Source organism: Protopterus annectens, chromosome 14.part0 (assembly GCF_019279795.1).
Source record: "Protopterus annectens isolate FY-2018-M chromosome 14.part0, PAN1.0, whole genome shotgun sequence".
NCBI lineage: Eukaryota > Metazoa > Chordata > Ceratodontiformes > Protopteridae > Protopterus > Protopterus annectens.
This window is the reverse complement of record NC_056748.1, coordinates 784,683,295-784,693,941: the sequence shown is the minus strand read 5'-3', so window position 1 is coordinate 784,693,941 and position 10,647 is coordinate 784,683,295. Positions and strand designations below refer to the sequence as shown.

The 10,647-nt window shown below is 38.2% G+C and overlaps 1 protein-coding gene across 1 annotated transcript in view; it reads left to right on the top strand.

Annotated features, from left to right (window-relative positions):
* Window positions 1-399: 399 nt before the first annotated feature.
* The window catches only part of CUEDC2 (CUE domain containing 2), a 480,204-nt gene continuing 469,956 nt past the window's right edge, over window positions 400-10,647 (top strand). The window contains exon 1 of the mRNA XM_044055621.1: window positions 400-607. The gene's annotated coding sequence lies outside the window, so the exon portion shown is untranslated. The remainder of the gene's footprint in view (window positions 608-10,647) is intronic.

Genomic DNA, 10,647 nt, shown 5'->3' with positions numbered 1-10,647 from the left:
GCTGACACACACACACAAACTAAATAACACAGTTACTGCTCCTAATCAAAACGTATACATGATTAAAACAAATACAAGGATAATAAATAAATAAAAGAAAAATCACAGACAACTGAAACCGAATAAAAAAACTCTCACACTAATCATATAGCACCCACTAGAAGAGCTACATAAACTATACATGGCAAACTGTTTTCTTCTTCAATAAACAAACACTAATAAAAAAAACAGTCAACCAAAATAGTGCCGTAAAAGATGAACTACATCTTAAAAGGCTTTCAGTACTCAATAATATTTATCACTCAAATTATTGAAAAGAACAGCAGTAATTCTCGCGTGATCTGTTATGTACTCAGGACCACGGAAAATGACGTCACGAGTTTGAAAAGAAACCGGGAGAGGGCTATTTATTGCGTTTTACAAATAACATGTGAATTTGGTATTTTCTGGGTTTGTTCATTGGACTGCAGTTGAATTTGTTTTTCCTTTTTACTCTGTTTTCATTTTTTTCTTTTTTGCGCTTTCATAGCATTTGTTTGTTGTAAGCGCGTGTGTCGGATTTGTTTACACCTCTACTGCTGTTCTGGGGAAGTGGATTTCACTTTGGGTAAACTTTCATAAGTTATTGTCCTTTAATAACTAGCTTACAGAGCGTACAAGTTTCTTGAATGAAATTTCTCAGTTTAATAGCTGAAGCTGTTCTATTTTTTTTTTTTAGTTTGGGTCTTCTTTTCAAATAAGTACGTAGTTTTGCGTAGCGCGAAAGATGCGATAGTTTGTAAAATGAATGCAATATTGCAAAGAGCATGCAAATAGAGGCATAAACGGATACCCCTTTTCACACGCACATACATAAATGCACAGTAAACACTAACAATTATAGCATGAGGTAGATTGCCGGGGGTAAAGTGGGTAGAACAGTAGAAACGAATTTCATACCTCTCATTTTTGCCTCATATTTTAGCCTGTTTATCATTAAAAATGTGGTTCTCTCGCAAATTATTGGCAAATCAGTGAGAATGGAAGTCACACAATAATGATAGACATTTGAATTTCAGACTTTATACCCTTCAGAAAATGGTTAGTAATGGAAAACCTGTTATTCTGTTAAATTTCTAAGTTTGTAAAAATTGCCCTTATTTTGGGGTTTTTGCCCCCCCCCCCCCATTATTTATGGATGTGTCCAGATTTCTTGCTGTAAGAAGTTGAGAGGTATGATTTTTTGCAGGCTGCTTTCCATATATAATCAAAGCATATTGAAGTTACTTGCATATTTTTTTTCAAAGCACCTTACTTCAATAATTGTGTATTGTACAAGGAGAATTTGAAGTGTACATCGATCAGTAACCAAGACTCCTAACAAAATTCGTATTCATGCTGTATTTCTTACACAACCTTTGCTTGATAAATGGCATAGTATGGCTGAATTTTATTAGGCTGGTGGCAACGGTGTAGCCTGGCATTCTGTTTGCACTCTAAAGAGTACATTTTGTTCTTTACCTGTTAGAAACATTGGGGCTTTATCAATCCATATTATGTCTGTAACCATCTAGATTAAGGTCTCCTAAAACATGTATAAATAGCTTGCTTACAGAGAGGATTGCAGATCTAAAAACTGAGCAGTTAAAATGTTAACACACTAAGTTGGGGGGGGACCATTTTCTTAAATGCCAGGTAAATTGGGGGTTAGCAATAAGCATATGTCCATACAAAATAGAATTCACTGGCTACGCCCCTGTCTGGTAGGATGATACAGAAGGCATGCCAGTCTTTGTTGATCACAACTTGGCAATATCGGCAAGTGTACTATTATAAGTTACCATAGGCACAGTTTGCATAAAACCTAAGTAGCAGTGGGAAGGAAGAAAGTCGCCAAGAATACAAACCTGAACAGGGGGTGGGGGTGTAGGGATGTAGGCTTTAATACTGTTCCGACACCATTTTATATCCAGCAGTCAGGGGGCTATGACCTCATGATTCATGTCACTGATTATCCTGGTAATATATGAGAAAAGACTGGCATAAGGGAGTGAACATAAATGCACACTGCTGCCGTAGATTATTGCCAACACTTAACAGGTGAGCTATACACTCCACTGCTACAGAACAGAGTTGATGATCGCTGATTCTTCAGAATTTCATCCACCTCTGTCTAAAACCTGCACCTTCTCATACAGTTTAATAACTGAGACTTGGCTCCGCTAACTAGTATATTAAGTTATGTTAGCTTATAGTTAATCAGATGTGACCAATTGGCTCATGAATCTTTTCACACTTTCTCCTACCATCCCCACACAAATTCTCTTTATATATTTCTACTTGCCCTAAAAAACTCTTCTGGATTTTCATCTGGAAATGCTTGGAAAACATATAGTATTGAAAGTAAGAATAATAATAATGAAGTGCTTTAGTTGATTCCATTCTAATCCAACATTTTCCTTACAGAAAGCTTCCCTTAACCTCTTTCTTTCGTTGCCATAGATTTTTAGAAAATATTTTTGAGGTGTTGACTAACCATAGGTAGCTAATAGGTTTTGATTGCAGTAAATGTGATTAAGCCTGTTTATACCATATACTTTATGAACAAGATAAAGAAAGAACTGGTACGATTAATTACAGCTACAAGGACAAATGTAAATTATTAGAAACTGAGTTATTTAAATACAAAAATTTGTGTTTAGAAAATTGGTACTTGACGCAATGCGTCGAAAAAAACATAGTACCCAAAGGTTTGAGATTGAACAAGTACCCCAACAACATACGGGGGAATGATAAGTTATTTAAAGTTGTATTTGATTTGTTAAATGACTGTGGTATTTTGATTTTGAAAGCTATGATAGATAGTAACGCTGAAATAATGAATGAAATTAAACTACGTATTGATGGGCTGCAGTCGGATATTACTAAAGATTTATTTTTTACACTACAGGAATACAAGGATATGTACTGTAAAGTGCTCCAAGATGTAGACGTTAATATAACTAAAAACCACAAACGGAAGTTAGGTAAAATAGAACGAGACATACATGATTACAGGGAGGGTAAGGCATACATAGATCCATTGAAATATAATAGGAGGAAACACTTCTATGGTAACAGATTTAATAGTACAAATGGTGCTGACAGGAGACACGAACCTGATTCATATTACACCTATAGAGGTTATGGACAGGTAAGGGGGCCAGATTTTCAAGATTCCAATTCCACTGAGGGGAATTTTGCAGATGGGGACTATGTAAACGAACTACCATCCGAACACACATCCCCTTTAGGGGAAGGGGGAGACGGTGTGAGAAGGTCAGAGAGATTGAAAAAACAGTATCAACCTCCCTCCTATGCGGATGCAGCAGGGAATTTACATCAGAGAAAACGGGGGATGAACAACTACAGGTAGGGTCTAGTTTTGATGTGATTGTTTCAACTACCCCCGATAGTGACCACCCCCTGGACAAACGGTATAACAATGAGGTCCCTAATAGAGGGTATACTGTTTTCGATACCCAAGAGGTACTAGATAAGAATAGTATTAACGAATGCAATACTATCTCCACAAAATGCAAAATTTTTGTGAACAACAGCTTTCACATTTATAACTTTACCGACTTAGAGGTTACCAATGATTTCTTCGGACTGTTTACAAAAGGTTTCTCATTTATTCCAATAAAAAAAACCAAGTTTGGAAAAATTATTGTTAGATATAAAATTATTCACCAGAAAATTACATCTTAAGCACTCATTAGGACAAGGGGTCAATACTGATATGTGTACTTTTAAAAGGAGGAGTATATTTAATCCCCCCTTACAATGTGATATAGCTAGTTTTGAGACCCATGTACTTTATATGATTAGACAGGGCTACAAGGGTGATGATGGAGTCCAAGAATACAGTAATTTAACAAGAGAAGAAAATACTATTCTGAAGAAACTACAGGGTAATGATAAAATTAGAATTATGAAGCCTGACAAGGGGGGTGGTGTGGTCCTGATGGACTATTGGGACTACACTCAGAAGATGCATGACATCCTTAGCAAAGGGGAAAGATACCGAATTGCGTCTAGAAATGAAATGAACATCTGTTATAACAAAATTGACTATTGGTTGGAGGATAACCTTTTACAGGGTCTTATAGACTTTGATCTATACAACTATCTCAAAGTTCCCAAACCTGTGATTCCTGAAATATTCGGTATTCCGAAAATTCATAAAGATGTTCACAACCCCCCTTTCAGGCCAATAGTGACCTCGCAGTGTTCTAAGACACAACCTCTTGCTATTTTTGTAGATATGAAACTGAAGAATTTTCATTTAAATTACAAGCATATACTCATTGATTCGTGGGATTTTCTTACTAAATTTAATGAGGTTCCTTACAATGAAAATTTTATATTTGTGACTATTGACGTTCGTGATTTATTCTCTGTCTTACCACATGACATTGGGTTAACCTGGTTTGAACAGATGTTAGTCGAATTTAATTCATTTAACTCGACTGATTTCAGGTTAATCCTAGAGAATATGGAACTGGTGTTGAAAAAATAACTTTTTATTTTTTCAAGGGGACATATACCATCAGTTGGGGGGGGTGGCTATGGGATCGGCCTGCGCCCCCACCTATGCCAACATTGTTATGCTGTTCTGGGAGCTTGAACATGTTTTCAAATCAGATTTTTGGACAAATGTTATCACATATCTTAGGTTTCTGGACGACATCTTTTTGGTGTGGAAAGGGACTGTTGAGGAGGTGAAAAGTTTTATTGAATATTTACATACAACCACCACCTTTTTGGAGTTCACTTTCCAATATAGTATAGACCAGATAGACTACTTGGACGTGACCATTATGAAGAACACAGTGAGCAATAGATATGAATCCAAGGTCTTTAGAAAGGAATGTTTTTCAAATTCCTATGTTCATTTTGAAAGTGACCATCCCTATATCTTAGGAAAAACATAGTTAAAGGACAAATGATCAGGGCCTCTCGTATGACAAGTGAAGATGGTTCATGTTGCAAGGAAATGGATTTAATACAGAAGTTTTTTAGAGATAGAGGCTATCCAGGATCATTAACTAGGAATGTTAAACGTGAAGTATTGAGAAAACGACATATTCAATATAAGCCATTGTTGATACATAATTCATGTGTGAATGGACAAACTATGACAGTCCCCTCTAGGTTTGGGAACAATAACACAGATAATAACAACACACCCCGTTTGATGTTGACCTATTATAAGGGTATACACTGGGTACAAAGGGGTTTAAATGAAGTGTGGCAAATGTTCTCCCACATTAGTAGTGATGTCTCCATCTTCCAGCAACCACTTAGATTTGGGTTTAGGAAAAACAACAATTTCAAAAATTTATTTGAGAAAAAGAAGCCTTCTAGTGGAAATGGTACACAGAGAAAGATGGGGACCCACAAGTGTGGTAGATGTGGTCAGTGCACCTTTATATTGGGGGAGAAAATACTCTGGCTTAGTAAACTAAATTTGAAAGTAAAAAGCAAGGGCTACCATACCTGTCATACAAAAGGGGTGGTTTATTTGGCTTTGTGTTTGATCTGTGAAAATTACTACGTCGGCAAGACCGAGCGTAAGTTAAAACAAAGGGTGTACGAACATATAAGAGACATAAACACAAGGAATGTGAATAATGCTCTTTACAGGCATACCGAGGTGTGTGAAAAAACCAATATTAAGTTTTGGGTGTTGGAAGAGGTTAAAAGGAATGAGAGGGGAGGTGACTGGGAGTCGTTACTTGAATATAGAGAAATGATTTGGCAGCTCAGGCTGGACGCCTGTGGTCCATACGGAATGAATGACCACCTCTCTATAAAACCCGCTCTCAAACTCTTATCCAACAACCCTAAACTAAAGTAAACAACTAATAATTTTAAAAAAAACATGGAGATGGTATGGTAGTTACACAAAGAAATTTGTCCTGTCAGCAACATATATAGTTTCTTTTGTTATGAATTGATATTTAACAATTTCCTTTTGTTATGAATTGATATTTAACAATTAGTTCCCTCTCACATACCATAATAAAACCATGCAAATAGTTAATACAGTATTCATATACATAGTCAACAGTAGGGTACATATTCAGTTAGTGGATATCTCAGGATGACATCTGGAGCACGTACATTTCTGTTATTTTATTATTTGATTTATTTATTATATAATCATTAATACACAATCAATATTTTATGCATTATATATTATATTTTATTTACACATATTGATTTTATCAATTTATATATGTATCTATTGTCAAAAATTTCCTTATATTCATGTATGAGTAATATTTATTTATTATTCATTTTTTATATTTTTATCCATTTATTTAATATATACAGTTTAAATAGATTAACATTCTATATTCCTGGTATTATTCATGTTTACTTCTGCACAGCACTTTTTTATGCAATGTCAATTGTTAACATAATTGGACATTTATCTGGTTGATATTTTATCAATTAACCAATTAATTAGAAATGTATTTAAGGGCAGTTAACATTTGATACGATGGATTCTGATGAAGTCTGGATGTGATAGATGAAAGCGCGCTCAATCCCATTGTGCTTGTTCTGTTGTTTGGTGTTCCAATAAATTTATTTTTTATATATATATTTATCTGTGGCACATATTTTTGTGTTACGATACGCATTAGAGTTTTACTGGAGGAGACCCTTCATGGTAAATGCTTGCGGAGGTGTTTATGCTTGCTGTTTATACCATCCTCAAGGGATTATAGTTACCTTTGCTCCTCTTGTTTTTGTATTTTTGATCTTTCATCCAGACGTCTTACTAAACTTGTACATTTGAAACAAAACTTCAGTATTTTTTCTCAAGTGTCAGCTGTAGAAATCAAAACAAGATATGCAAACAGTGATTTGCTTAGTTCTTCCTAGCTACTATTTTTGTCCTTAAATCTAATTTCCTTATTATAGCTGCCAAAGCCTCTAAGTAATGCAACTTGGAAAGACCCCTTACAATTGGTGCATATAAAGTATGTAATCCCTTGCAGGAAACAAAAACTGTTTAAGGGGCAGTGCTGGGTAATACCTTTCCACTGTGTCAATTTTTTTTTCTGCTTTCGGTCTTGAACTTAGCAGCATCTTCCCTTTTGTTCTTGTGCTGTCTTCACAAATATGTCTGTGTTTTCAAATGTTTCTTTCTCTCGTGGATTCTCCCTGATCATTATTTATTAATTGAAGTTTATTTTTTCCAGTCTTTTTGCCAACTTTGCCATAAGCAATTTTTTATTACAATTTAGAACTGAGGTAATTCCACTGGATGATGGCAGGGTTAAATCTTTCCATCTTTTTCCCTGTTATAGCTATCACTTCCTTCCAAATATCAGGAACATCATTAGCGTCCAACACCATAGTAGAGAACTGCATTAGTTTAAGTAATACCCTGTTTCTGATTTATCAGCTCAGATTTGATCATCAGTCTGTTGTTACCTGGAGTATTCAGCTTTCTGTTTATGATCTTAGTTACTTTTCCTGTATATTAGTTGGTACTGTACCTTCTAATTGAGGTAGTTACATACCTTTCAAAAATATCATCTATCTAATTTTTCCCACTGTTGTTGGGCTGTATATAATTTTTCATACTACTTTCAAAAATTTCTACTGTCATAACTCAGTTTCTAATATAACTTGTCCCGTCTTCACTGCTGCTATAATTTCCTATCTGCTTCATTTTTATAGCAAGCCTGGGAGGACATGATTGACAGACCACAATGCTTTGTCAGAGATGGCCTTCATCTGTCTCCCTGGGCTTCAGGCTTCTGGCAAAGGCTCTTGCCTCCCCCATAGTGCCTTTTTTAGGCAAAGTTATGCACACAAAATTACCAAAATGAACAATTCTTCAAAATGAAATTTAAAGGTCGTGCTGCTAAATGCTAGGAGTCTTAGCATGAAACTGCACTCATTGCAAGTATTCCTTGCCCTGGAGGATGCTGACATTTCTGCAGTCACTGAAACCTGGCTCAAAGCTGTGGAGCCACCCCAGCCTTACCAGGTTATCCATCCTGCCATACTCAGACCCCAAATGGAGGGCTACAAAGCCAAAGGAGGTGGAGTTTCAATATTTATCAAAGACATACACCCCTCCAGACTGGTCAGATGGTATGACGCCCAGGAGACACTCCAAGTGCAGTTAACTGTTGATAAAATACCTGTTCAAATAATAGCTAGCTATAGACCCCCCCCCAACCATGACTTAGGACGCCCACTCCACCTATCTGGCCTTACTTGAATCCATCAAGATTCAGCCTTCTACCCTAGTACTGGGTGACTTTTAACTACCTAACCATAGAGTGGAAGACCTATTCTAGCCCAAACATGAATGTGCAGAGATTCCTCGACTTTGTCAATGCAGTGCATTGGATCAGCTGGTCGACACCCCTGCAAGAGGTGAAAATATCCCAGACCTGGTCCTAACCAACATGAGTAGCCACTCTAGCACCACTACAGTGTCATCTCCTTGGTAAGATCCGACCATAAAGTGATCACTTTTGAAGTCACCATCTCCCCTGCCCACCTCTCCCCTTGTCAGGATCAAACAGAAAAACTTTTCCAAAGCTGACTACAGTCTCCTTAGAGCAGGTATAAGCAGCATCACAGCCACTGTCCCTTCAGTAGAAGTAGCACTAATGTCCAAACCTACACCAAAAAACTATACAAGCACTTACATATATGTATGGACTCAGCAATACTTGACAGGTCCAAATCATCTTTCTCAAAGAAGGGTAAACCTGTCTGGTAGATAGCCGCAATAAACAAACTCTATAATAAAAAGAAAAAAAAAATTGCTGTCCAGGGCCAAGGAGGAGCAGGTGCCAAATTGGAAGCAATCTCTCCTTTGTCTGAACACGCAAATAAGGTCACTGGTGAAATCCTCTAAGGCTAACTTTGAGTCCAAATTGGCCACATCCACTAAGGACAATCGCAAGGCCTGCTTCACATATGTCTGCAGTCTGAAAAGTAACACCCAAATCTGCTTTGAACTGGTTAATAACACCAACACAAACACCTTTAGATACAGCCAACTTGCTGGCAGACTTCACTCCCCTGCACCCCCCATCAGTAAACCAGGACATCCCCAGCACCTGCCCCCCACACACCTCGTTACCTAAGAGCAGGTCTTTAATGCCCTTTCAAAGGCAAAAAATACAGTTTCCATGGGACCTGCTAACATCCCTGGCTGTATCCTACATGAACTCGCGCATGGGTTCTCAATTCCATTAGGCACCCTGTTCAACCAAAGCCTGAGCACAGGCTTTGTCCCAGCTGAATGGAGGACAGCCACTGTCATTCCCTATACACAAAGGTGGAGCATCCACTGACCCAGGCAGCTATAGGCCAATCAGCCTAACTAGCCTGGTCTGCAAGGCCATGGAACGCATTATCATGGACTTGTAAACAAGGACATTGGCAACCTCCAAATGCTTGACCCCACACAGTTTGGTTTTGTCAAAGGGAGATCATGCCTGTTAAACTTGGTCATCTTCTTTGAAACAGTCACCAAAGCCATGGATGAGGGTAAGATGGTGCACAACTGCCTACCTTGACCTAGCCAAAGCCTTTGACACTATTCTCCACTCTGGCATAATTGATAAACTCTCCCAGCTAGGCATCAACCCGTATGTTACCAGATGGGTAACTTAACTAGCTAGCTCACTGATGGAACCCACTCAATCAAAGTAGGGGAAGCCACCTTTAGTAGTAGACCCGTAATGAGTGGTTTACCTCAAGGATTGGGCTTGGGGCCTCTACTGTTTGGGGTATACTTTTCTGAGATGCAAGCCAAAAGCAGTGGTCTGTGGCTGACAAAGTTTGCAAATGACTGCAAGCTGGGTGCTGTCTTAAATTGCACTAGTGATGTGAACATCCGCCAAGAGGGTCTTGCCGAAACTGACTGGTGCCAGAAGCATGGCCTCAAACTGAATGCCAAGAAATGCATCGTTATCCCCATTAATTTTCACATTAATAAAGTACTAAACATGCAGTCAGTCGTGAGGGACTTGAGCACCCATATTGATAGCAGCCTGACTTTTGCTCACCACATTGCCTACATTGTATGGAAGACTTTCTACATAGCCCACCTCATAAATAAGGGTATTTCATCCAGGAGCAAGGAGGTCATAACATCCCTGTACTCCTCCTCTGACCCATTATCGAGTACAGTGCCCCCTTTGGCATGCACCTTGCCAAGCACATGCAGCAGCTGGAGAGACGACAGAGGTTCCTGACCAGGAAAATCCAGGGTTTCAAACACCTGTCCTATACAGATAGGCTAAAAGCCCTGTCCCTCTACTCAGTCTCGTACAGACTGCTCAGAAATTACCTGTGTCTGGCATACAAGGCCATCTCAGACCCAGCCTTGATGGAGTTGCTGCATATTTGTAAGTGAAACTCCACTCATGCACTCTGCACACAAGACCTTAAGACCTTAACCTGGTCTGTGACATTTAATAGAACTTGTTGCCGGGATAGATGTGTCCCAAAGACTCTCCCATTTCTGGAATTGACTCCTTCTCCATGTCAAGCAGAGTATATTTATAGCTCTCTTTAAGAGGAACCTGGACGACTGGATGGAAACAAAAAAAAATACACCCCTGGGATCCCATCCAT